The sequence below is a fragment of the Octopus sinensis genome, linkage group LG17 (assembly GCF_006345805.1).
Source record: "Octopus sinensis linkage group LG17, ASM634580v1, whole genome shotgun sequence".
NCBI lineage: Eukaryota > Metazoa > Mollusca > Cephalopoda > Octopoda > Octopodidae > Octopus > Octopus sinensis.
In genome coordinates, this window is record NC_043013.1 from 54,535,926 (window position 1) to 54,563,425 (window position 27,500).

Below are 27,500 nucleotides of genomic sequence, written 5' to 3' on the forward strand. Positions count from 1 at the left end.
TAAGGATATGATTTTCTCCATTCTTATTCATATTATCATACTTTCGAGATTTCTTGAAATTCTTTTAAGTGATTTCTTGAAATTCTTTTAAGTGATTTCTTGAAATTCTTTTAAGTGATTTCTTGAAATTCTTTTAATTCTACTTGTCCTACCCCAGGAATTACATTGGACGCTGCTTCTGCTTAAATTTATTAGTATCTGATTGTTTGATATAGTTATCTAGGTTTGCTTAACACTGAGAGCTTTCTAGATACATACATGCACACACACGTGTGTGTGCGTAATATAATCACTTGTATGGAGATGTGTATGCGGATGACACATGGCCAACAGAATCCAGGGCATTTGTAATTGTGATGGATATCACCAATCTACCTGTTGCTAACGAACAGACTAAATGGATTGTTTTTATCTGTGTGTGCCCAGAACACTTATTCTATGTCAATGGAGAACAATTTCCTGGTGTGACAAACATGGCCTTCATAGTGTACAGAGGTAAAGACTATGATAATTAGATTGTACCAGCAATAGTGTTTCTTAGGCTGCAGGAATAATATGTTCTGTGAATAAACAAAGTTCCACGAGTGCTGTAGGTTGGAAATGCATTCTCTTGTGCTGCTATCTGAAGAAAGGATATAACAGCAGCATAAAATCATCGATAAACTTTGGTATCAGTTTAAGACAAAGGACACAGGTCCATAAGGAAACCAAAATCACAAGTGAAATCCAAGAAAAACTTATGTAATATTTATAGCTATACTTATGTATGTGTGTGTGCGTGTATATATATATATATATATATATATATATATTTATATATATATTTATGTATGTGTCTATATATATATATATATATATATATATATATATGAGGGTGAGTCAAAAAGTTATGCCATTTTGTTTAGGATAGGTATAATTACCAACACAGGAACACATCTAAATGAAGCTTATTATGAGTTTATTGTTGGTCCTATTGGCAACAAATTGACCAGAATGACACCTTGAGCATCCCAAAAGACAGTCACAATGATTTTTCCAGCTGACTTTTGTGTCTTGAACTTTTTTGGTGGTGGTGGTGGTGACATAGAGTGGTGCCATTCCATTGACTGCCTCTTTGATTCCGGTTCATAATGATGAACCCATGTTTCAATCAACTGTTATGACTCTTCGAAAGAAGGTGTTGTCTCTTTGACTTTGTAGTGAAGAAGTGGCTCAAAGAACAATCAACAGAATTTTACGGGGCAGGGATACATGCTCTCATTCGAAGGTGGAATGTTGCTATTGAGAGAAACGGCGACTATGTTGAGAATTAGGGATGTGATCCACAGAGGACCAGCTTCATTTTGATGTATGATACATGTTTCTGTGTTGGTAATTATACCTGTCCTGAACAAAAGGGAATTACTTTTGACTCACCCTTGTGTATATATATATATATATATATATATATATATATATGATATAATACTGACAGGAATTGGCTGAAGCTTGTTAAGGGAGTATGCTAAGGTTTGTTGCCCTTACTGATGTGAAACTTCACTCATTCCTAACTACCAGTTGATATTTTCTTACATGAAACCACCAAGCTGAGAAACATTTTGTTTATAGAAGCCATAATGAATCTCACCACATATCCACACCATCTCATCCATTTCTCTCCCTCCCCCCTCTCTCTCTCCCTCACTCTCTCTCTCTCTTGAACTCTTTAGTAAATATTTTAACATTTCTACTCTCTTCTTATACCCACCCCTTTTCTCTCCATCTTTTGCTATATTTCATAGCCAATGTGTCACATGTCATATTATCATACTGCATCACATGAGACACGCTTCATCGAATCTGTCCTTTTGCAAAGGAGGGGGAAAACATTTTGCTATCGACTGAGACAATACCTCACTAAGCTTCTCCAATTATTATCATCTTACAATCTTACCATCTTCAGAATTATCAGATTCACATCTTTACCCCAATCTATCAAAACTTCTCCTTCTCTTTGTCAATGTGTATGTGTTAACGTATACTTTACATACATACACATACTTTACATACATACATACACATACTTACATACAGTAATACATATATATATATTATACATACATGCACACTTATATAGAGACATATGTGAGCATGTATATATATACACACACACATGCACATACATAAATAAATATAGATATATGTGTGTGTTTGTGTCCATATGTCTGATATGGTCCTACATTAAAACAAAGAAAAGATGATAAAATATCTTGTCAGGAAGTGTAGTATAGAAAGTTGAGGTAAAAAATATATTCAATGTTTGTGTGTGTGCACGAGTGTGCATGTGTGTGTGTGTGTGTGCTTTAATGATTGAAGAAGAAGTAAAGGAAGAGAGATAAGGGAAATGGTGTTTTGCAACCAATATTGAATTCCTCGTAGCGACATTTCATCTGGAACAGCAATATCAGTAACAATAGATGAAAGAAGTTTGCCATAAACAAAAAAATATATAAACTAATAAATAAATGAATAAAAAAGAAAAAGTCATTTCTAAGAAATGTTGTTTGTTGTATGAGAGCCGATCCAAGACAAACAGTTATAGTTTTGTTTCATGTTTGGAGGAAAGTTTTGTGTGTTGAAAATAATTTAGATTTGTCATAGGAATCTCTTATGTACATTTGACAAGCTGTTATATGTTATTGATTATTATCAAAAAGTATTATAAATATTGAACCACACAACAGAATCTCTCTTGTTTTTGTGTTTTGCTTTTCCATTTTTTGCTTTTTGTTTTTCTTGGTTTACAGCATTTCTTCGTCGTTGTTGCTTTTAGAACTGAATCTTTTATCCAACCATCATCCCTCTTGTGCTTCAACTGTTTTGACATTTTCTGTAAATTCTTGTACCTTTTATTCTTTCTCAGTTGATAGGCTCCAGCTTTGGAGGGAGTCACCGACTTACCCCACCTTAAATCTTATTTCGCATAGAATTAATCCTCATCTGATTCCTTCTTTTCACCATAACATTCTCTATTCACTCACATTCAACTTTTCTTCAAACATATCAAACTGCACTCAACACGCATCGAAAGTTTCTGTAAACAGGAACCTTCCTAAAACTCCAATCATCTGAATTATACACAGAAACAACACATAATCTCTCTTTTATCAGTTTTCTTTCAGCTAAGTTTTAAACGAAAAATAGTGTGAATAAAATCACCTCTACATTTGCAAATAAATTCGTTTATATTCTAGAAATATATAGATACACACACACATATGCACACCTGGTTACTTTCCTTCACTATTCCCTGTTTTCATTAACACACCTATATATTGTGTTGCATTCATTGTGTTGCATTCATTGTCAGTTTCAATTAAACACAGAGAATATAAAACTCTCGTTTTTTTTCCATTTTACTTCTGTCATGTCTACCCTGAAGAAGAACTTTCTCCAAAACGTCAGAAACTTCAGTACCCATGGTATTATTTCTTTAATGCTTCTGTCACTTTTTGCAGATATGCAAACGTTAAATTAGTGATGACAAACATGAGAAAGAGTTTGATTTACAGATACGTCTGGCATAAAATCTGGTGTTTGGTCAGTCATACTGCCCTCTTGTTAATATTCTGCCTTCCTTAACAACTGAAGAATACAGCAGACTTGCTCCACTTGTAAGAAACCCAAGGTTTTGACTAAGGTATTGGCTATAATTTAAATAATAAAAAAATTATATGTGCACATGCTCACTAATATATATAATTATATATATATATACACACACACACATAGATATAGATATATATGTACACACATACACATATATATTTGTGTCCCTGGTAGATACTATATCAATATCTTTATAATTGTGGTCTTGAAGCACCAGGCAAATTGCAGAAGGCACAGCACTTCACTTATTTTTATCTCCATCTCATGAATATAAGTGGCAGCTTCTTTATAAATAATCTTTGATTACAATAGCGTAAACATATCTATAATGTCTGAAGCATTGATCAGAGTAATTGTAGCTGAAATGTTGTGTCTACGGGCCTCAATGTGTTGTCGTCACAAAATGACTGCTAAGACAGATCAACTAATGAATATGTATGTGTACCGAAGAACTGTCGAGTTGTGTTGCATGTGTGTGAATGTGGGTATTCAGCAGGGAGACATCGAGTGGGGGAATAATGAGCAAGTCAATTATTCAAATGTGACACAAATGGAAAATTATGTTTGTATGAGTGTGGATGGGTGTAGGGGTAGACATTGAACTCCATGCATTTTTGATATGTGTGTGTATATGGAAAATTATAAGATTATAAGCGTGCCTTGAGAACTTAAAAGTACTCTGACTTATGTGGCAAGAATTGATCAGTTCATATAAAATAACAATAAAAATTCATCCTATATTGTGTGCTTTTTAAGCAGATTTAATGGGAAAACAAGACTCTGTGTGTGTGTGTGTTGCAGAATGGTAGAAACAGGAGCAGAGAATCACCAAGGTTATGAAGAGACACTAAAAGAGTCACCAAAACACTTAGACAATACTTATTGGGGCAATTCTTTTACAATCAACATTTTATTTTCTTGGTGAGCAGAGGAAAAGATGGGTCCCTTATTAAAAAGTTATCCCTTATTAAAAAGTTGGTAACTGAACATGTGAATAGTATGTGTGTGTGTGTGTGTGTGTGTGTGGATATTAGTGGGTATGAGTGAATCGTTGTGTGTGTATGTGCATATGCCAGTTATAGTTTAGTGTGTGTGTGTGTGTGTGTGTGTGTGTGTGTGTGTGTGTGTGTGTGCATGCATGTGCAAAGGCCATTACTGAAGAGCTAATATATCGTAGCTTTTGGCAATATATTCAGCCAGAATTTAATTACAGAACAAAATAAAAGTGTATAAGACTTACACTTTATTCAAATATTCTTCAGAATATGGTTAATTTGTTAATGTATGCAGGTCTGTGTATGTGTGAGTTTGTGTTTGTTTCTGAGAATGTACAAATGTGTCTATGAAAGCATTTCACTCACATGTGAATAAGCACACACACACACATATATGATTATGAGAGTGATAACCCTCTTCTGCGTATATGCATGTGTGTATATATTTATATATATATATATGCATATATACATATGTATATATATACATATGTATATATATATATATATATGTATATATATATATATATATGTGCATATATACATATGTATATATATATGCATATATACATATGTATATATATACATGTACATATATATACATATGTATGTATATACACACACCCGCATAAAAGTATTTGTTTATATGTCTATTCCTTGAAGCCTTGGTGAGATTCCAAGCCAGTGTTGTATGACTAATGTGAATATTAACTATTTACTATGTGTTTAGGGCAGTCTTTATTGCGTGCCTCTCCTACAGAAACTGAGAAGACAATTTTGCTAACGATACAATAATATGACGCTGGAAGCTCAATGATAATCTAAATTGCTCAATGACAGACAAGAATACGACCAGCAAATGGAGGCTCTACACTTTATTATTTTTAACTCTTTTCTTTCCTTCACAGTTTTTTTAGTTCTAAGAAGATATTCTGCAGAGAATTTGTTTCCTGACCTGGATATTGTCAGAGTAATTTGTCTGTGGTCTCTTTCATAAAGTGGACTTCTGAACAGGTAGAGAAGCAGGCAGGAAGATATATTCATCATCATCACCAACATCACCACTATTCAATGTCTGACTATGTACTGATATGGATTCGATCAGTGGCTCCCAATTGGGCAGTACTGCCCCCTTGGAGGGGTGTGGTGGGAAGATCCAGGAGGGCGTTGATGAAAAGTGGCATGATAATAGGAGTGCCAAAATGGGGTGATAGATGTAAAAAACAAAATATTAATAAGTGAATTAGGTTTAAGTTTTATTTGTGAAATACAATTGTTTTGAATTGACAGCAGAAAATGGTCTGTATTTGGAGAGAGGTGTGTGGTGGTGGGGGGGGAGGGGCAGTGCTAGTAATGTGACCTGGGTATCAAGGAAGCAGCAGCCCGAAAATGTTTGGGAACTACTGGATTAGATGGTTTGTAGGGTGTGATGAGGTGAAGAACCGCATCATGCTTCACTCGAGCTGGACACCCATCCAAATGCCATCTACATGGTCTCTCTCTTTCTTTCAACATTCTGATTTCAAATCTTGCAATCATCAACTTTACTTGTCATCCTTCTCGGGGTGATAATCCTTAGTGCAGGGATTAATATATTTGACTCATCCTTTCCTTGTCATTATGCAAAATATCCTCATAATAAATGCAGTAGATTAAAAAAAGAAACCTTTTCTTCTGGAGAATTTCTGTTCAAATGTTGGTGACTTTTTACTTTGCATCAATTCTGGGAAGGGTGGGTGGGTTTTGCAACAAAGAAAAATTATGGTCATGCATTTGGCTCAAGAAGTTAAACAGTTCACTCTCACAGATTCTGGGATCTTGTATTTTCAGAACCATTAGAACAACAAATAAAATGTCTTGCAGTGTTTCTACTGGCTCAGTTCAAATCCCATCAAGGCCAACTTAGCTTTTCAAGTCTCAGGGGTTGATTAGATAAAACACAAGCCATGCAATGGAGTCAGTGGACTTGCCTAATCCTCTCTCCTTCAAAATTATTGGAGTTGTTCCTAAATCAGAAACCATTTTTTCTATTATTATTATATTAAGGGACAAATTCATCCTTACGGGGTTGATAAAATAAGTACCAGTTGAACACTGAGGCTGATGTAATTGATTCATCCCCTCCCCCAAAACTGCTGCCCTTGTGGCAAAATTTGAAGCCATTATTATTATTATTATTATTAGTTATAGTAGTAGTAGTAGTAGTAGTAGTAGTAGTAGTAGCAGCAGCAGCAGCAGCAGTAGTAGTTGTTGTTGTTGTAGTAACTTATTTATCCATTTTCTTACTGGAACTGTTGAATAGCTTTTAAGATAAGGTTATGAGTCACGACTTGACAGCTCCCCATTATAGCCAGCCGAATGCTTTAGATAAGATCTACTACCAACAAACATGAATATGGAAAGTTCTCTGTAATTTCTCACATAAGAAAAAGAAAGCTTATCACAAAAGACAACACAATCAAAAGATCTCTGCCCCACCCCCACCTTATGCGTAAACACCTCTTTTGAAAGTCAAAATTATTTCTGATCGTATCTTCAAGATAAATACTAAAGTCATCTTGGGAGAAAAAAAATTACACCATATCAAAAAAGAAAAATGTCTCCAGATTTGATCTTGAGCTGTCTAAAGAACTGGTGTAATCCCATAATACCTAAGATGTTGATTTGACTAAATCATCTGTAAGATGAGTGGTGAAAATTTAGACATGAACTGGGGTGCTGAATTGAGGGTGCCACCCTTAATTATTTACTTACATTCCTCCAGTGCACAGCTTTATTTATTTAAGGCTACCCAACGAAACATACATTTGCAATAAAGATTATGTCCTCTCCAGAGGATAAAACTTATCTGCTCTATTTTTCATGCTAAGGAAACGGCAGGTAAAAGTAATATATTACATTGTCACTGAAGTCCAGGAAAGAAATTAAATAAGTCAGAAAGAGGAAAATATAAAGGAGGGAGGAGGCACTTCATTGGGAATACTGAAAGATAATTATAATCTATTTATGTATTTTGTTGAATATATTAAGAAGACTTGTTTGTGGGCCCTGAGTTCAAATCTGTGGCAGGCGATTTGTTGTGCTTCTGGGCATAACACATAACTCTAACTTACTTTAGTTGCCTGTTATAAAAATGGTTTATTTCTCATATGATGAACATTGTTGAAACTAAGGTTGGGTTCGGCCTAAGATTTGTGAAATAATTCACAGGCAGATACAGTTTCATGTGTGTGTGTATGTGTGTGTGTGCATATATATATGTCTGTGAATGAATAAGTATGAATATATATAAACTGGCAATATGACCATTCCGAAATATAACAATATGTATATATATATATATATATATATATGTATATATATATATATATATATATATATATATATATATATGTATATATATATATATATATATATATATGTATATATATATATATATATATATATATATGTATATATATAGGTTGAACAGTTTGACTGTCCAACCCAACCCAGCATGGAAAAAGGATGTAAAATGATGATGATACACACACATGTATGTGTGTGTATGTATGTTTATATGTGTGTCTTTGTCCCCCACCCCTTGTCAACCAGTGTTATTTTGTTCATAAGTCCATGACTGAGTGGTTCAACAAAATAATCTGATAGAATGTGTAGCAAACTTAGAAGTACAGGAGTTGATTTGTTTGACTAAACCCCTAAAGGTGGCGCCCCGGTATGACTGCTGTCTAATGACTGTAACAAGGAAACAGTAACAGAAAAAAAAAACAATTGTGCTGCTTCGACATGGACACTTTATCTGCTAGAAATAGCAGTTAAAATGGGTTCCCATAGAGTTAGCCAGTACACTTCTGTGAAGTGGTTCATTCAAAGTAGTGAGAAAAAGAAAACAAAAACAAAAACAATGACTGAGGATCACAATTAGTTCGTTATTTAGTAGATTGCGCCTACTTCTATTTAGAATAACTGTTTTTAATGAAGAGGCAACAAAAAAGCCATCCACAGGTAGTTATATGACACCATTAAATGGTAATCATTAAAATGAACTGACAAGATCTAGTCAGATGTTTATTGCTCTATTAATCTGGTTTTCTCTCCCAACAACCTACAACAGTGTGTGTGTGTGTGTGTGTGTGTGTGTGTGTGTGTGTGTGTGTGTGTGTGTGTGTGTGTGTCTGGTGGGGGCTAGGAGCTGAAAGTGAGTAAATTGTGTAAAACAGATAATCAATTAGTAAGGTGAGTTAGCATAATGTAGCTGTGTGTCTGTGGCACGTGTGTGTGTGTGTGCAAGTATGTTTGTGTGTACTTATGCACAAACATATACAAATAGGTATGTGTACAAGTAGACATAGATTCACAAGCACACACTCTCACATACACATTATTATTATTATCCTTATCATTATTATTATTACCATTATCATTATTAGTAGTAGTAATAGTAGTAGTAGTAAGAGGAGGTTACACAGCATTCTTTTTATCCACCTTCTGCAAAAATGGCTGGCATGAAGAAAATCGTCCAACTGTAAAATTCCTCTGTCAACAACCAAACTTGTGTAAATTATGCAAGGATGGGAAATGGATAATGATGAAGGTGGTAGGAATGGTGGTGGAGACAGCAGGAGCAATGATGGTTGTGGTGATGTTGGTGGTGGTAGGAGCAATGGTGCTGGTGGTGGTTGTAGTGACAGGGATGCTGGCAACAATGCCGTTGGTAATGGTGGTAGCAATGAAGATGTCGGTGGCAGTAGTGATAAAGGTAGTTGATGATTGTGATGACGGTGACAGTTATAACATGGCTGACATTATATGTTGCTCACACTGACCCTGGGCCTTTAATGAGTAAGATCTTATTACAACAACAGCAACAATACTGATTGCTGTAACACAAAGATTAATACGTTTAAAAAGCGTTAACACAAACAATTACACATTATTTAAAAAGATATAAAAATAATTATTTGTCAATATAATTCCTCTAATTGTCTTTATTGTAATTAACTAATTATTTCCATGGTTGTCTTTTCTTTCTGTTCAAAATTCCATCTGATTCAGTTCCGTGGCAGTGTTACCAGATCTGTTATGTCTTGGAGCAGTTTTAAATGAACAGAAGCTTCCTATCATAGAAAATATCCGTTCCTGTCCCTCTGTTTCGTTTCAGTTTCTTGACACTTGGCATGAAGACACCTCCCTCTCTACACTAGACCTTATCACTCAGTCGAGGTGTGTACATATATATGTATGTGTGTGGGTGGGTGGATGCTTGGCTTGTGAGGGACTTGGCAACTTCAATAGTGTTGGTGCTGCATTGCATCCATCACATTCTGTAAATTGGTTGGCACTTGGAAAGGCATCCAGCTGTAGGAACCAATGCCAGAGCAAGCTTTAGAGCTCCACTCATTCTCTGGTGTGTCTGATCCTATCAAACAGTCCAAGTCATGCCAGCATGGATAATGGCTATCAAATGATGATGATGATGATGATATTGGTTTTTATATCTCTAAATTGGAGTCTGCACCTTGACTGTTGGATTGCAGTGAGCAACGAGTGGAATTCTCTTTGTAAAAGGACTTGTTCCTAACTTCAAAGTACTTATTTGTCAGGAATCAATCAGAAAAGGACAGCAAAATCATTAAGACAGTCACAGTCTTCCAAAATGTCCAGCTGAGTAAATAAATAAATGTTGGTTGTTCTTATTTCAGCTGTGAATTTGAAGAATTTCTGAATTTAAGTTACTTTTACAATTTACTAAAGACCACCAATTCCAAAATAATAACAACAATTACTACTACTACGACTACTACTACTGCCATTATTATTGTTACCATTATTATTGTTGTTGTTGTTACTGTTCAACTGTATTGACAGACTGCCTTCAATTGAAGAAATTGAAAGAGTGATGTTGGGATAAATGAGAAGTTATTAATCATGTACGGAGCCAATAAGAGCCATTCTATAGTAATGGATATTTGATGGATTTTGAAAGGTATTGTCAATATTTCATTGCAAACATCGTGCTCACAATAGCTTAGGGGGAAACCATTTAATATCTATTTATTATAAAGTGAATAGCAATTTCTATTCGATATATTTACTTTACAATTTAGAATATATTTTTTTGTTTGTTGCATTTTTTACAGTAGCTAACAGGAATTTTTCTGAAGAAAGATATAATAAATAAACAAAATAAAAGAATCATACCATCAAGAAATGGAACTACAACAAAATTTCTGTAATTTAGATTCCATTAAGAAAATAAAATCGTAAAAGAAGTTAATTCTTTTCACAAGGAAAATTAAACCTTTCGTATTTTATCAATTACTCATTTCTAACAGTTTCTAAGTAGACACCTAAACATATATTTTATATTAAACAGATTCTTAAACTTGATCGCTTTCTTAATGCTTCTATTTATTTATTTTATGAATTTATTATTATTGTTGTTATTTATTATTATTATTGTTATTGTTGTTTTTAGTATTATTATTTTGTTCTATGTTTTGTTTTGTTTTTCTCGACTGGTGCTCTTAATATTTTATTTCCCAAAACGGAAATTATAGCAAGCACCGTGGCTAAGAAGTTAAAGTATTGAATTAAAAGCTGCAAAGTTGTTCAGATCTTGTGTCTGGTGTAGTGTTGCAATTATTGTTATTGCCTTCACTAAACCTACCTGAAAATGGAGATCAGTCTACTAAAACAAGTTAGATGCTATTAAGGAGTGCATCGACTTGTAAAGAATATTATTTTTCAGTTCATGTGAAATAACATTTTCAAATCTATTTAATATATGCCACCATTGTACTCGACTGTCAGTCAATAAAAGAAGAGAGACAGTATAAATTTCCTTCACCGGTCTCCTAGGCAACAGATGGGCTTGATGTGGTATAAGCTCAGCTTGCACACCTGCCAATCACCATCTGCAAAAGCACCACAGGAGAGAAGGGAGTTTCAGAGGGAGCCTGTTCTGGAAAGAAGAATTGGACAAGATTTTATAATGCAGGGCCCGAGAAATAAGATACAGAATGGGCTGCGCAGGGAGAAGATAACTGATTGGCTTCTTGGGTCTCCACTCAAGCTCCATCTGTCCAACTAGAGAGAACAACATGGCAAAATTTCAATAACAGAAACGATAGCAACTTCATCTCCTTCTCCCTCTCTCTCTCCCCACCACCCCTTCCCCCTCTCCCCCGTCTTATTTATTACTAGAAACATTTTCTTATATGATAATGAGATCCTCTTATTTAACTGTTAATGATCACTATAAACACAAATGTACTTGTGTGTATGTGTTTATATGTGGGTGTATGTGTACCTGCATGCATGTGTGTATGTCATAATAATAATAATAATAAATTTTTCGCTGTGAAAACAACATCTATCCATGAATTTATTTATTAATTTTTAAATACATATTTTACCTGTGAATTTGCGTGTGTAATCTGGGAATGCATACAATGAGCTTCTCCGCACTAGGTATAAGGAAAACACTCGGCGAGAAACGGAAGAAAATTTGAAGAAAGAAGGAAAAAATAATAATAATGATAATAATAATAATTAATTCCTTCAATTTTTGGCACAAGGCCAGTAGTTTTAGGGAAAGGGTTAAGTCAATCAGGCTGACATCACTGATTGGTTTGTACTCATTTTATCAACCCTGAATGGATGGAGGGCAAAGTTGGCCTTAAGGCAATTTCCTGTATATCAAATACATCAGAAGTGACAAACACATCTAGGCAAATGGCTGGCTGTGAGAAGATGCCACTGAGAAGAACCAGAAAAGCCAGAAATGCATCTGGCATTCCAGTTAACTGCTGCTGCTGGAATGATTATCCTCACTCTCTGGTACATACATAATGTTTGAAATAAAGCAAATCCATAAAAAATGCTATCTCTGGATGAAAACCACAGTTAATTGCCTTTTAATGATGTATTTACATTGGGTATGACGTGTAGATGCCTGTTTAATACTTTCTGTACCATAGAGCAAATGGATATATGTTCATATATGTATATATTTATCCATCTTCCCTGCACTCTCTCTCTCTATGCATGTGTGTGTATATATATATATTACACACACACACACACACAATTATATATTCATATGTATTTATAGATGTTTTCTCTCTCTCCATCTGTATATACGTATGTATGTATGTATAATTTCGATACACAAAACCTAGCTTCCTCCATACACGCTGATATCCAATCTAAAGATGTGCCTTGTTCAATTCGTCCAACAAATATATTTCTGCTGAAATTGCTTTCCACTTGTGATCCATATGCAGGGGAAACTTATTAGGTCCTTGTTGTTGTTTCCTGTAATTCACTGCACTATGAACTTGCATTCTGAAAGAGACGCACTAAGCTTATGCATTGGAATAGTTCTCTTACCATATTCCTCACTCTCTCTCTCTCTCCCTTTCTCTCTTTTTTTATAATAATATTTGGTGATATCCCGGTAAAAAACAAAACATATAATAACATAATATATGACTGTCATGTAAGGTTTATAAGCAATAAAAATACTAAGTCAAATAAATGCTGAACTTAGCAAACAAGGTAAAGAAATAAGAAATAAGGAAATCATATGTAAATAAAATGAAATGAAATAAGATAAATAAAACAAACACAGCCTACTTGTTAGAAAATAAAAGAAATATTATAAAATATATTTGGAAAGAAAACTGTTGGAAAATCAAAAGAAATATACTGTCCAATATAATTTAGCTGCAGAAGTTCCTGAGATATCTGAAACAAACCTGATTTGGTGTGTCAATGTGTGTGTGTGTGTGTGTGGTGTGCGCGCACATGTGTGTGTGTGTGTGTGTGTGTTAGTCTGTGCATTTACAAGATTAAATTTTTGGAAGAAGACGACACAGCAAGTGGTGTGAAAATAAATATTCCAGCTCGCTGCTTTCAATGTAAGAATTCCAATGTCATATTTTGAGAATCTCAGAGATGGTGCCAATACCAGTTATATACTGTGAGCTGATCGGTGAGTAGGATTAACAAGGAGGCAGTCATCAGGAAAAGGTTTGATAAAAGCTGGCTGATTCCAGACATTTTCTTACATCTGTCTTTATATATTGTTTTATCAAGACATTAGTTGTCATATAAGCACTATTAAACCGTCTGTTTGTTGGATGTCGAAGAAGATAAATAGATTATAATGGTAATAATCCTTACAACTCTACGCACAAAGTGTAGAATTTGTGGAGATGGGGGTTGGTCAACTGGTGCATATTTTATCAACCCTGAAAAGATGAAAAGCAAAGTTGACCTCAGCAGAATTTGAACTCAGAACATAAAAATAGATGAAATGCTGCAAAACATTTCATCTGATGCAGTAATGATTCTGCTGTCTTAGTAATAATAGGAAAGGCATCCAGCCGTAGAAACCATGCCAAATCAGACTGGGACCTAGTGCACCACCTTGGCTTACCATTTCCAGTCGAAGTGTCTAATCCATGCCAGCATGGAGAGCAGATGTTAAATGAATAATAATAATAATAATAATAATAATAATAATAATAGTAATAATAATAATAATGATAATAATAATAATAATCTTTTCTTCTATAAGTACATGGCCTGAAATTTAATGGGAGGGGAATAGTCAATTACATTGACCCCAGTGGGCAGCTGGAACTTATTTTTATTGACCCCGAAAAGATGAAAGGCAAAATCAACCATGTTGAGATTTGAACTCAGTTTCCCTTTCCCAAAGGCTTTTGGATAGCCGGGGCTACAGTAAAAGACATTTGCCCAAGGTGCTCTGATGTAGGACCGAACCTGAAGCCATGTGGTTGGGAACCAAACTTCTTTACTACACAGCTGCACTTGTGCCCGTTCCCAAAATGATGGCAACAATGCTGTGGCAGTGGTGGTAGTGGTGTTGGTGGCAGTAGCAGTAAGTAGTAGTAGTAGTTGTAGCAGCAGCAGCAGCAGTGGTAGTAGTGGTAGTAATAGCAGCAGCAGCAGTAGTAGTAGTGGCAGTAGCAGCAGCAGCAGCAGCAGCAGCAGCAGTAGTAGTAGTAGTAGTAGTAGTAGTAGTAGTAGTTCGTAGTAGTAGTAGTAGTAATAGTAGTAGTAGTAGTAGTAGTAGTAGTAGTATTAAATTTTTATTTTATTTATGAAAAGATGCCAATCTGCTGTATTGACATTGCAGTGATGTTTCAGTATGTCTCTTGGTCTTGTGGCTTTCTGTCTTTCCCTTTGCAGAGTTGTGTTAATGGGAAATTTAGAATACAAAATTACTTAGATATGTATAGAGAAAAATTGTGTTTCATTTCCTTTTCTATATTGATTTCTCCTCCCCCCTCTCTCTCTCTCTGTATACGACTGTACTTCCTTTGTGCTTCGTTGCTGAACATGCTAGTTTGTTTCTGTAAATATAGAGTTACTGCATTAGAAGAAAAGCAGAATGAAACTGGATGCTCAGATATCGTAAAGTTTGCTATTCAACAAATAGGAATGGTATACAGATATAAAAGAGGGGGAGTCTACGTCTGTATATCTGAGAGAGAGAGAGAGCAATTTTGCTGCTACACATGCAAGTAGTAGTAGTAGTAGCAGTAGTAGTAGTAATAAACAAAAGCAAGAAAGAAATGATGAAACAGATATTTGAGAGTGACAGCTTTGATGCAGAAATTGTTAACAATATATTAAATAGATGCTGCAATTACATAAGATAACTCGTTATGATGATAACATAGATGATAGCAATTAAGTTAATAACTCTTTAGTACGTTTCCTCTTTCAAGAACCATGTCTAATGTACTCTAAAAGCTGACAAATTTCCTAATCTTTGATGTGAATTCTTCTATAAGAATGTATGCGGAGCCATTTCATATGTAATTGTATAAATTCTGACATCATAAAGGATTTGCATGCCCCATGTCAGTTTCAGTGAATGAAATAAAGAATTTTTGGAAATCGAATTTTTATTTTCCATTCTGGCTGAAGAGGAATATAATTCCAGTTGTTAATCACATTAATTATGAATCAATTAACACATTTGATCTTCTTCTTGTTCAAGTTTAGCTACAGATCAAATTTGACAGGGTAGATCTATAGGCTCGAAGGTGTTCCAACTATAGACGTGACATTTTTTGTAAGACTTTAAGGTATGATTAAAGAAGATGTGACTGCTATTTCTAGCTGGCTAACTGGCTATGTAGAGGCTTCCTCGTTAGTTCACTGTTTGTGGATGAGAGGGAAATCTTTCCACACTAACACTCATTGACAGATAATTTTTTATTTATATTAAAATTTGTTTCCAAGTTACAGAAAAATAAATAATAAATTTAAACACTATACTTAGGAAAAAATATATCAGTATGATGAAACTTTTTCCGTTACCACTTCTGTTTTACCTATTTCACATTGCTGTATTTTCTAGCATACAAGCCAACATAGTGTGCAGTGTAAGCAGTCAAACATTGTTATCACCTCTCCAAATTCTCCTCGATTTCACTTGGAAATTTTGATCCTCTAAAGTCATCTTGGTGTGTAAGTCGACCAACATTTTTGGCTGTAAATTTTGATCTGAAAACCTTGACTTTTATGCCTGAAGATAGTGTATTATTATTATTATTATTATTATTATTATTATTATTATTATATTATTATTATTATCATTATTATTATTATTATTATTTGTTATTAAGGTGGTGAGAAGGCAGAATCATTGAGATGTCAGACAAAATGCTTAATAGCATTTTGCCTGTCTTTACATTCTGAGTTCAAATCTCACCAAGGTCCACTTTGTTTTTCATCCTTTTGGGGTTGATGAAATAAGTACCAATCAAGTAATCTCCTTTGCCCCTCCCCTCAAAAAATGCTGCTCCTGTGTCAAAATCTGAAACCAATGCTTTTATTACTACAACTGTGATAACAGTTTCTGTGGAAACGCTCAGTTTTTGTTGTTAATCCTTGTACTGTTACTCCAGCCATCACTCTTGAGGCTAATAAAAGAGATCTTCATTATTATCATTATCAAATCTAATTAAACTAATCAGCCAAAATATTTTAAAGTCATTAGAATTGATTCCAATAATATAAATCTAAAATTTAATTTTTTCTAGCCATGAATCCTTTAAATAGTTTATATTTAAATAATAATTCATTGTAGTTCATCAGTAACAGGTTTAATTTTTCTCATTAGAATTAGTGAAGCATAATTGGGACCAGCAATTATTGCTAATTATTCATTATACAATGAAAGATGAGTGATGAAACAAAGTTCTATTTTTGATATTGTGGTTTATTTGCAGATTCTGTGTCAAATATGTTTCCGTTCTTTTAGTTGCACCGTAATTCCATCACAGGTAGAATATTTGGTGAGAATCAAGAATGGAAAAGGAAGTTTCAGTTTTATTCCTGTCAGTATTTTTGGTGATTCACTTTGTTATGTTCCTCAAGAGAGCCATCTCCAATAATATTCCTGGAGATCATTTGCGAAGCCTTGCATCATAGAGGAAGCCAATTTATGGATAGGATGACAATGAGCTTGTGTATATGCACCACTCTCTTTCTCTCTCTCTCTATCTCTCTATCTATCTATCTCTCTCTCTCTGTATATGTGTGTGTGCATGTATGTTGGAGTGTATTTGCATATGTATGCATGTGAGTGCATGTGTGTGTGTGTATGTATGAATGTGTGTGTGTGAGAGTAAATGCATGCATGTATATATGCATGTATATGTGTGTGCTGGTAACTCATGGGATGTATCTGAGGAATAGTAACAAGAAATCCATGACTTCCTCCTCCTCCTCCTCCTCATCATCATCATCATCATCATCATCAACAAGTGACATAACTCACTATTAGTTACCGTAGTGGTTTCAATGTAGCCAGTGACATTATTTTCCTTTATTGGATTGGTCAGGTGGAAGGGGTCATGCCCATAGCCTTCCATGACCCTTTCAGACTGGTGAGACTGATATGGTTAATGATCCACTGGAACAGTTGTAAGTCAACAATTATAAGAAAGACATGCAATGGCGCTGGATTGGGGGGAGGGCTTTCCGATGGTCAGTATTGTGGAGAGGCAGGAAGGAAGAGAAGAGATTAAGGAGTTGGGATTAACTGAGTAGAGATGGTCATAAGCCCACCAGTTTCTAGCTGCAGAGATTAAAAAGACAGGAGCAAGAGACTTAAAACTATTGTCCAGACATTGGAGTGCATTTGGTGGTAAGCATTTTCAGGGTCCAAGACAAATGGTGGCATTCCTGTGGATGTCATTAACCAATGTTTGTCTATAGCAGCAGTACCATTCCAGACATGGGAGCAGGACTTTATTATGAGCCCCCTCTTGGTTTTGTGGGAGTGTCAGTAGCTATGAGGGGAGGGTAAGTTTTTGCTATGCTCTGTAGGATTATTTTCCAGAAAGATTCACCAGAATAGCTTAATCCTAGTCTTTGCAGTGACCTTAAAGGCTTTAATTGAAGGTTGTCCATGTTTAGGGGAAGGAGATAATGTTTTCTCGTAATGTGCAGCATTTGTAGCTTTGTGTTATTAAAGCAGACAAAACTGACATAATCCTATTGTAAAGAGATTTCCTTCAGACATATTCCATATCTGCAAAACTACACAACATAGACCATAAAAGAAAAGTTGATATGACAATTCTAATAATTGGGAAGTGAAAAAAAAAGATGTGAGAGAAACTCTTTATGTGCCATAAACTTTGTTGAAGTTTGCAGTGTTTCGTAAGCATATAAAAAAAATTGGTAAGAATTTGGAAAGAGATAAAACAGTATCAGGAAATTACTCAATACTGAGAACATTGAAGAGGAAAATAAGATATAAAAGTCTGACAGAGTGTTTCAACTAAAACTTTTGTCCATATTTAAGCCTTCTAAAGTGGAAATAAGAGATATGTGACTGAAAAATTCTCTGTGAAATGTGGTTTTATAAACCAATCTATGTTTTTGTTGAAGTGTGTCATGTCTATTATGAGACAGCATGACTCAGAAAATATCAATTCTAGTTGTTGGTGGATAATTAACATCATCACAGGAATGACCGTGAAATTTAATTACACACAATTAAAAGATTAAAGAAAAGATATTTAAGGTTATGGTATCTTAATAAAAGTACTTTTTGATTGTAATTAAAACAATTTTTTTTATTTGTAAATTTTATTGGGTATTTATATTGATAAATCCATTACCAGATTTCTGACGAAATACACTCATTAATTTGGAGGCATTTAGTACACTAATGAACTTCTCGGTCATTAAGCTAGTGTTTCAAACAAAAAGTACTTTCATAAACAGAAAAATGAAAGATTTGAATATAAATACAATACATTTTAACGGGTGTTTTTCTTTTTTTGTATCATCAAAACATAGAGCTGGTTTTCTGGTGGGTTAGCATCAAAACAATTAATCGGTGTTGCTTTTCTAATTAGTCATTATGGACATATATTTACAAAAGTTAATTATTATTTTTGTTGGTTTGTTTTATTTTCAAGTCAGTGACAAAACTAATTGTAAACATTTGTATTTGTAAATGATTAATTAAAAGAACAGTTTGGAACTATACACACTTCAAGGAGTGAAACCTCGAATGATGATTGGGAAGTGAAATCCAATAAAAAAGGCAGAAGTCATCATCATCATCATCATATAGGCGCAGGAGTGGCTGTGTGGTAAGTAGCTTGCTTACCAACCACACAGTTCGGGGTTCAGTCCCACTGTGTGGCACCTTGGGCAGGTGTCTTCTACTATAGCCTTGGGCCGACCAAAGCCTTGTGAGTGGATTTGGTAGATGGAAACTGTGTTTTTATTCCTCATCAGCAATAGATACTGAATCTGTCATTCACAACCCACTGAGAACTGCCATTCTCATATGTAAACAGAAAATAATAAATTTGCTGGCAAATGCAAAGCTTTGTTAAGCTAGAATTTATCTGTTGACATATACAGATATCGTTAAAGAATTCAAATTTTTTTCAAGTACTAATATATCTTTAGACATTTGTGTCATGTTCTTCTAGAAGTTTATTTACTCTTTTCTTGAACAAAATGAGGTTTATTTCATTAAAATGTTCAGAAAATAGTTTGATGTTGTTGTTTAACCTAGGGGTCAGTCCTTTCTTACTCTTGGCACAAGGCCCGAAATTTTTATGGAGGGGTCAGTTGATTAAATCAACCCCAGTATGCAACTGGTACTTAATTTATCGACCCTGAGAAGATTAAAGACAAAGTTGACCTCAGCAGAATTTGAACTCAGAACATAAAGACAGACGAAATACCATTAAGAATTTCAGCTGGCATGCTAACATTTCTGCCAGCTCGCTACCTAGCCTGGGTGGGGGTGGGTCAGTCCTGCTAATCTATGATAATATCGTTCAAGCCATGATCATTATATATTCTCTCAGACACTCTCTGCTCCATTAAACTGCATATCTCTTGTTACAGTGTGATATGAGAGAAATTTAGCTGCTATATCTAGCAGGTGTTCCAGCTGTGATGTAGAGGGTGCTTCATTGGTTCATGTTTATTAATGTCATGTTTATTAAGTTAATATACTCTTCGTGACATCCTTGAATAAAGCATAAAATAAGAGAAGGCACATGTTCTTTAGAGTTAGTATGGGCATTTGTATGTAGTGGTGGATCATTATAAATCTTGTTCTGTTTACATAGTGCTTATCATATACACATCCGCATGCCAAATCTAGTTTACGTAGGCATATTTGAGAATGAGCACACAGAAGGATAATTTAAGTTGCCTTCTGTCAAAGATAATGTAGAATATAGTGGAACAAGCAGAGACAGACAAACAGATTTATGAAATCCATTGAAATCCATTTTATGTGGAATATGGCAAGAGAAATTGTGGATACAAGCATTCATTCAGTCACATACCGAACTTTAGAATTGCCTTTATGTTATTATATTTAAAGAAAAATTAAAACATTCAAACACAATATAAATATTAATTTTGCACATTTCAAAAACATTTCCGCTTTTGTTTTCTTTCTTAATCCCCCCACCCCATCCCACTTCAACCTCTTTATTGAAATTTTCTACACGCAACGATAGAATTTGCTCTCTCTCTCTCTCGCTCTCGTTATATACTCTGCTGCAGCTATTACAATTGGAAGTCCGTTACATTCCTTAGCATTATCTAAAGATTAACTTCAAGAATTAAACAATAAAGCAATGATCATGAAAATCTATAAAGGATTTCCTCTTTCCTATCTGCAGGCAGTCAGTGAAAATTTGAGGTTTGCTATTTTCTTTGGAATCCTTTCACCCAACTCTATTAACCTATTATTGTATTCCTCTCAACTTTCCACACCCATTTTACTTTCAGCCAAATCACTATCTCAGACACTCTCCTATTATCCTTCATTTCACCCCCCTCTCTCTCTCTCTCCATCTCTCTTCCTCTCTCTTTCTCTATTCTTCTCTCTCTTTCCTCCTCTTTTCTTAAATTTTTTTCAACCTTCATACTTTCTATTACTCTATTTTATGTCTTCTTTACTTTCTTCTTCTTCTTCTTCTTCTATCTCTCTTTACTCTCTCTCTCCTTACTCTCCTCTCTCTTTCCTTACCCTTTCTCTCTTTCCTTACCCATCCTCTCTCCTTACCCTCCTCTCTCTCTCTCCTGACTCCATCCTCTCTCCTTACCCCATCCTCTCTCCTTACTCTCCTCTCTTTTTCCTTACCCTTTCTCTCTTTCCTTACCCTATCCTCTCTCCTTACCCTCCTCTCTCTCTCTCCTGACCCCATCCTCTCTCTCTCCTTTGTGCATCTTTCACTCAATATTTTTCATTCTTTTATCACTTTTTTTCCTTCCAGACTTTTTTGCAAAAGTAAAACAAAAGAGCAAAAAAAAAACTCAGAAAAATTCACTTTGACTTCTATGGGAAACATAGAGAACGAGTAGAGTTTGGTAGAAAAAGATTCGGAAGCATATGAGATGTTGGAAACTTTAGATCATATCTTATGAATTCCTCGCTTCTCATTGAACAGGTTTCAACATTTCCTTTTGCAAAAAAGAACAAAAAAAACTCTTCTGTCTTTGACAAAGGAAAAGCATAATACAAAGGGGGAAGGGGTGGGTGGATCAAATAAAATAGCAGCAGCAGCACTACTACTACTACTACTACTTACACTGTACAGTATGGATATAAAATATTGGTTTCAGTAGTTAACTATAAAGTCTTAACAAAAGTCCTGAGGCAGAAAGTACTTTCTGAAGAATTTGAAATGACAAGGGAGAAAGGTTTTGGGATCAGTTGCACATTTGTCTTGATGTCCAACTATTTGCAGACCGATGGCATGTTGGCTTTTGAGGAATGAACCTAATGCTTTCACAACGACTGGTATCACTTCCCCCTTTTTGCTGCCAAACATCCCCCACTTTCTTTTGATCTCAACTTTTAAATCAGCTTGTTGTTGTTGTTGTTTGACTTCACCTATATCCTTTCAGGGTTGATAAATTAAGTACCAGTTATGCACTGGGGTTGATGCAATCGACTATTCCCATCCCCCAAAATTTCAGGCTTTATGCCCATAGTACAAAGGCTTATTGTTATTATCATCATCATCATCATCATCATTATGATTGTTGTTCTTGTTGTTGTTGTTTCTTGTCTACTTGTTGCTTTATATCCTTATAGGGTCACATCCGAACTATAGACCAGAGGCATCTACAAAGATGTCAATTGAATGACTGCACTCTTCACCCTCTGCAAGCTGCTCCAAGTTGTAGTCTTCTGGACTATATGAATATTGATCTTACACCTTATATGGTAGTTGAAATTTCCAGTTGTTTCTTCATTAGATTTAGTGCTCCAATAGTTGATGGTATCATGTTGATTTCAATCCCTAGGACTTTGTATTTCGTGTCAGCTTGAAGAATCTTTTGCCAGACGAAATGCAAAGAGGCACTTTGTCTGGCTTTACATTCAGAGTTCATATTCCACTGAGGTCGACTTTGCTTTCCATCCTCTCAGGGTTGACAAAATTAGTACCAAAATGGAACACGAGGGTCAATGTGAACAGCTAGAGCCCTTCCCCTAAAATTTCAGGCCTTGTGCCTATAGTAGAAAGGATTATTATTATTATTATTATCAAGTTAGTTGTCAAGCTAGTACATGCTAATTTAATTAGCAGGACTTGGGGTTTGGTGACCACTATTCCAGTATTAGGTACCACATTCTATCCTTAAGCAAGATACTTCATTTCTCATTGCTTCAGTCTACTCAACTGATAAAAACAAAATAATACCAGCTGAGAGGTGATGCAGCTGTTTCGCACAGACACTCACACGCAAAGTATCTAAAATGAAATTCACATTCTTGGCCGTTTTGCTCCTTTGTGGAGCATAAAGCCTGAAATCATTCACACACACACACATGCGCATGTCATCATCATCAATGTAGCGTGTAGTTTACAAAATAATCAGTGGACTTCTTTATTAATGAAAGGGGGAGGTAACTTTTGATGAATAATTCAGAGATAAAATGTGATGGCAAAATTTTCAAATGATTGAAAATGATTGCAAAAAAAAAAATATAAATAAAACTGAAAATATAAAAAGTGGAAAAGATAAAAGCTGACTAAAGATAAGTGGTTGTTAATAAATGATTATAAAAATAAAAATAAAAAATGGACATTAAGAATGGAGCGGTAAGTTAAATATAAGAATAAAATGTCTTACTATTGGAATTTAATATGTGAAGTCATGAGAAAGCCAACGTTTTTGAGAAGAAATAAAAAAATTTTTGATGTAATTAGGAAGGCAAATTGGTAAATGCAGGAGTCAATAAATAAGTATGGTGTGTAAGGAGACACTTTAATATATAATTCAGCAATTTAATATTGAAAAAAAAATATATAGAAGTTGACATAAAATGCCTTGGTAGTTTTTAAGCTTGGAATAATGCAATGGTTTCTCAGTTCTCCAATTATCAAGTTAATGTGAACAACAGATGTAAGTATATACATAAATTTCAATTAATTGACATCAAGTTTTGTAAGTGTCAAGTTTTTCACAGCAATTAAATATTTGTGACTTCTCTCAGTTTTAATCTCTGCTTATTTCCAATCGTTTAGTTTTAACTACTGCTTATTGTTAGTCATCTTCAGTCTAATCTATCTTTATTCATTTGTTTTTATTCATCTTTATATTTTCCATTCACCAATTTGCTTATTCAACACGAGTTATTTCACCCCACTCAGGAATAACATGCTCTCCTATCACTGTGCACTTGCTGTCTTGGAGTGTTCACCTTAACACACACATTTCACCATTTCCTCTCAATAATAAACTCTTTCCAGCCATTCTTTCATTCATCATTACAATATACTTCCAATTACAACCTAGACAAGCTCTATACAGGAGGGAAACAAACTGTATATTTGTCACATTCAATTTCTACTGGAAATTCTTATTTAGTCTGCTAACAAAAAAAAATAGCATTCAGTTATTTTTTTAGGTTGTGGCTTTCATTATTCCTAAAGAACAAAGAAATTATACATACATAAATACAAACATACATACGTGTGTGTATATATAGAAAGAGAAAGAGGAAGGAAGGGAGGGATTGATAGATAGATGATTGTATACATGTGTGTGTGTATGTGTGTGTGTGTGTGAGTAGTGTTAGATCTCATGAGATTAATCTGATGTCGTCTTACAAAGAACCAGGGTTGGGAATTGTTCTCTTCAGGATTCTACAGAAGTCTTTTCTTGTGATTAATGTATTTCTAGGAGTTAAAAAAAAAAGCTGATAAAGAATATGTTTACTAACGAATGATTTATGTCTGTCTACCAATCTGTGTTTACATATAACTGCTGTATGTTTGACAGTGCGCATATGTGTATAAAGATATATAAATACCTATGTACATATTATATACCAGTACGTGTCTATATATATGTGTGTGTGTTTGTGCGTGTATGCACACACACACACACTAACACTAACATATATATACATGACAGAAGCAATGCACAATCTCTGGATAGATAATTATGTGGTTAACTTTGGGGTGGGTGTATATACGTGTCTGTGTGTGTGTTTGTATGTATGTGTATTCAATAAAGCCACATCTTAGCTACTGTGTAAAGTAGATGCTGCAGTCAAACTGTATCTCTTCTTTTCTCTGTGACCAGAGAAACAAGATCAACCTGGCTACAGAGAGAGGATTAGTTCAGCACTATTTATGGAATACACTGGCATAGATACAACTAAATTAGCCTGCCCTAATTTGCATAAAGGGGTGGCAACATTTAATGCTCTTATTAATTAAATGTTTCCTGTGTTTGCATTATTGTTATGCAAATTAAGGCAGACCAATTTATCTCAATCCTAGTTTGTTTAAACTAAAAATAACTCTGAGCTATTAGTTGTCTGCTCAGGAAAATACAAAACCACTACTGCTCTCTTCAACACAATCTCCCCTCTATTACTCCTCAATACCCTTTCTCTTGTACGTGCACACACACATTCTTTTATTTTATTCTCTTAGTGGCTTCAGTCACAGGACTATGGACATGCTAGAGCACCTCCTCATTTATTTTCATTCAGTTTTGTCCCTGCTTTATGACTGGAAGATGGTCTCAGATTGAATTTGTAGCACCTGATCATCCCTGAGTGACTCCTCAAATGGTTGGTTAACTCAGTATTGTTAATGTTGATGTTGCATGGCTTCATGATTTGAACCTTGCTCACATCATGACCAGTTGCTTTGCTTGATGAACAGGTATGGGTTGTTCACAGGAAGGGTGTCTGGCCAAAAAATACTGCCTCAAATATGTCCCCATCTAACCCATGCTAACATAGAAAAACTGATGTTAAACAAACTAGTAATCAAATATGTATGAGCATTTTTGTATGTCTATATATCTCACTCTCTCAATACATACATATATACATATATTATATGTGTATGTGCGTGTGTATGTGTGTGTGTGTGTATGTATGAATGTATATATGTGTATATATATATATATATATATATATATTTAGATAGTGAGAGAGAGATGACGTTGATGAACTTCCATACAGTGTCTGTACAACAAATTTCCCTCACAAGGCATTGGTCACTTCACACCTACATACAGTGGTATTGAACCCAGAAACTTATGTCTGCAAAGCAAATTTCTTCACTACACCATTATGCCTAGATATTATTTACTACTCCAAGCACAAGACCTGAAATTTTTGGTGGGAGTGGTCCAGTCAATTAGACTGACCGAAGTATGCAACTGGTACTTAATTTATCGACCCCAAAAGGAATGAAAGGCAAAGTTGCCGGAATTTGAACTCAGAACATAAATACAGATGAAATGCCGCTAAGCATTTTGCCCGGTTTGCTAACGCTTCAGCCAACTTGTCTCCTTAATTATTCTGTCCTTCTGCTGCATTCACTGCATTAACCCTTTCATTACCAGCCTGGCTGAAACTGGCTCTGGCTCTGTTGTACAAATGTCTTGTTTTCATAAGTTTTGAATTAAAATCTTCCACCAAACCTTAATCGCAATTTATGTTCCTAACACTAGCTGAATGATAACTAAGTTATTTTACTAAATTCTTTGTTATATTTAAAATTAATTGAAAGAAACACAAAGCATCTCAAAATAAATACAGTAACAAAACGGTTAATATATTGGTTTAAAATCCTTTGAGCACAAGACCAGCAATTTTAAGAGAGGAGGTAAGTCAATAACATTGGTCGTAGAGCTCAACTGGTTCTTACCCTAACCCTGACCCTGAAAGGACGAAAGGCAAATTTGATCTGGGTAGAATGTAAAGCCAGATGAAATACTTGCTAAGCAATTTGGCCGGCATGCTAGCAGTTCTGCTGAATATATTGAAATGGAGGATGTGTGTAGCATAGAGACTGAACTGATGTTGAACTAATGCAGTAAGTGAAATGACTAGATTTTAATTAATGAAAGTTTTGACATTTCAATGAGTGTAAGCGCAGGGTTAGGGTGTTAGTTGTTGTTGCTGCAGGGGTCAGTGAATCTGGTAAGGCTAAGGTGAGAAATTAGTCAAAACTGAAGATGAAGATGTCACAATCAACTTGAAGTGTGTTGGATCAAAACCAAAATTCTAAGAATGGTTGGCAAGGAAGATGTTATCTAAAGGAACCTTTATTTCCTGTTGTTAAAATAAGATCTCAGGACAAGGCACAGCTTATTAAAGTAGATACCAGAAGCAACCAGAACTGTTAAATGTGTTAGTTTGCAATACAACAAGGAATTATATGCAAATGAAGCTAGAATATTCCTGATTTAATGAGACAATTTGATAATTATTTTCTTTGTGGTGAGATGATAATGACAGGCACACTAATAATCATTTATTTTAACCAACAAAAGCAGCCTGAGTACCTGTGGCTGAATATTTACTAGGTAAATGTTTCAGAGGAAAATCAGAAGTGGGGAAATGAAAGGTAAAGATGCAAGGAAAAGAGAGAGAGAGAGAGAGAGAGGGAGAGAAGGGGGTAATAGAGAAAGTGGAATGAGAAACTGTAAGCACCTACTTGTTGGTTTTTTTCCTTTGTGCTGAGTTTAATGACATTGTAATGTTTTTTTTATTATGACCTACCCAAGAGAGAGAGGGGAAAGGGGAGAAAAGGTTAGTAAAGGGAGGGAAAGTGAGAGTAAGGTAGGAGGAGAGAAGGAAATAAAAGTCAGTGGGTGCCAGCTGCTGGAGCAGAACTGATCTGCCTTCAAGACAACCAGCTGTTACCCATTTCTGTGTCGGTGGGAGGAGAGGCTGTCTTCCTTTCAGAAATCAAACTAATTTCTCAAGTGATATTAAGGGGAAACATTCTTATGGTTGTCTTTATTGTGTTCTACACACCTTTTGTTTTC

The 27,500-nt window shown here is 34.9% G+C and overlaps 1 protein-coding gene and 1 long non-coding RNA gene across 13 annotated transcripts in view; one reads left to right on the top strand and one right to left on the bottom strand.

Annotated features, from left to right (window-relative positions):
• Nucleotides 1-27,500, bottom strand: part of LOC115220760 (thrombospondin type-1 domain-containing protein 7A) — a 1,292,425-nt gene that overhangs the window by 572,632 nt on the left and 692,293 nt on the right. The window lies entirely within an intron of this gene.
• Nucleotides 25,810-27,500, top strand: part of LOC118766808 — a 12,669-nt gene continuing 10,978 nt past the window's right edge. The window contains exons 1-2 of the long non-coding RNA XR_005002725.1: nt 25,810-25,925; nt 27,006-27,010. This is a non-coding gene — a long non-coding RNA (uncharacterized LOC118766808). The remainder of the gene's footprint in view (nt 25,926-27,005; nt 27,011-27,500) is intronic.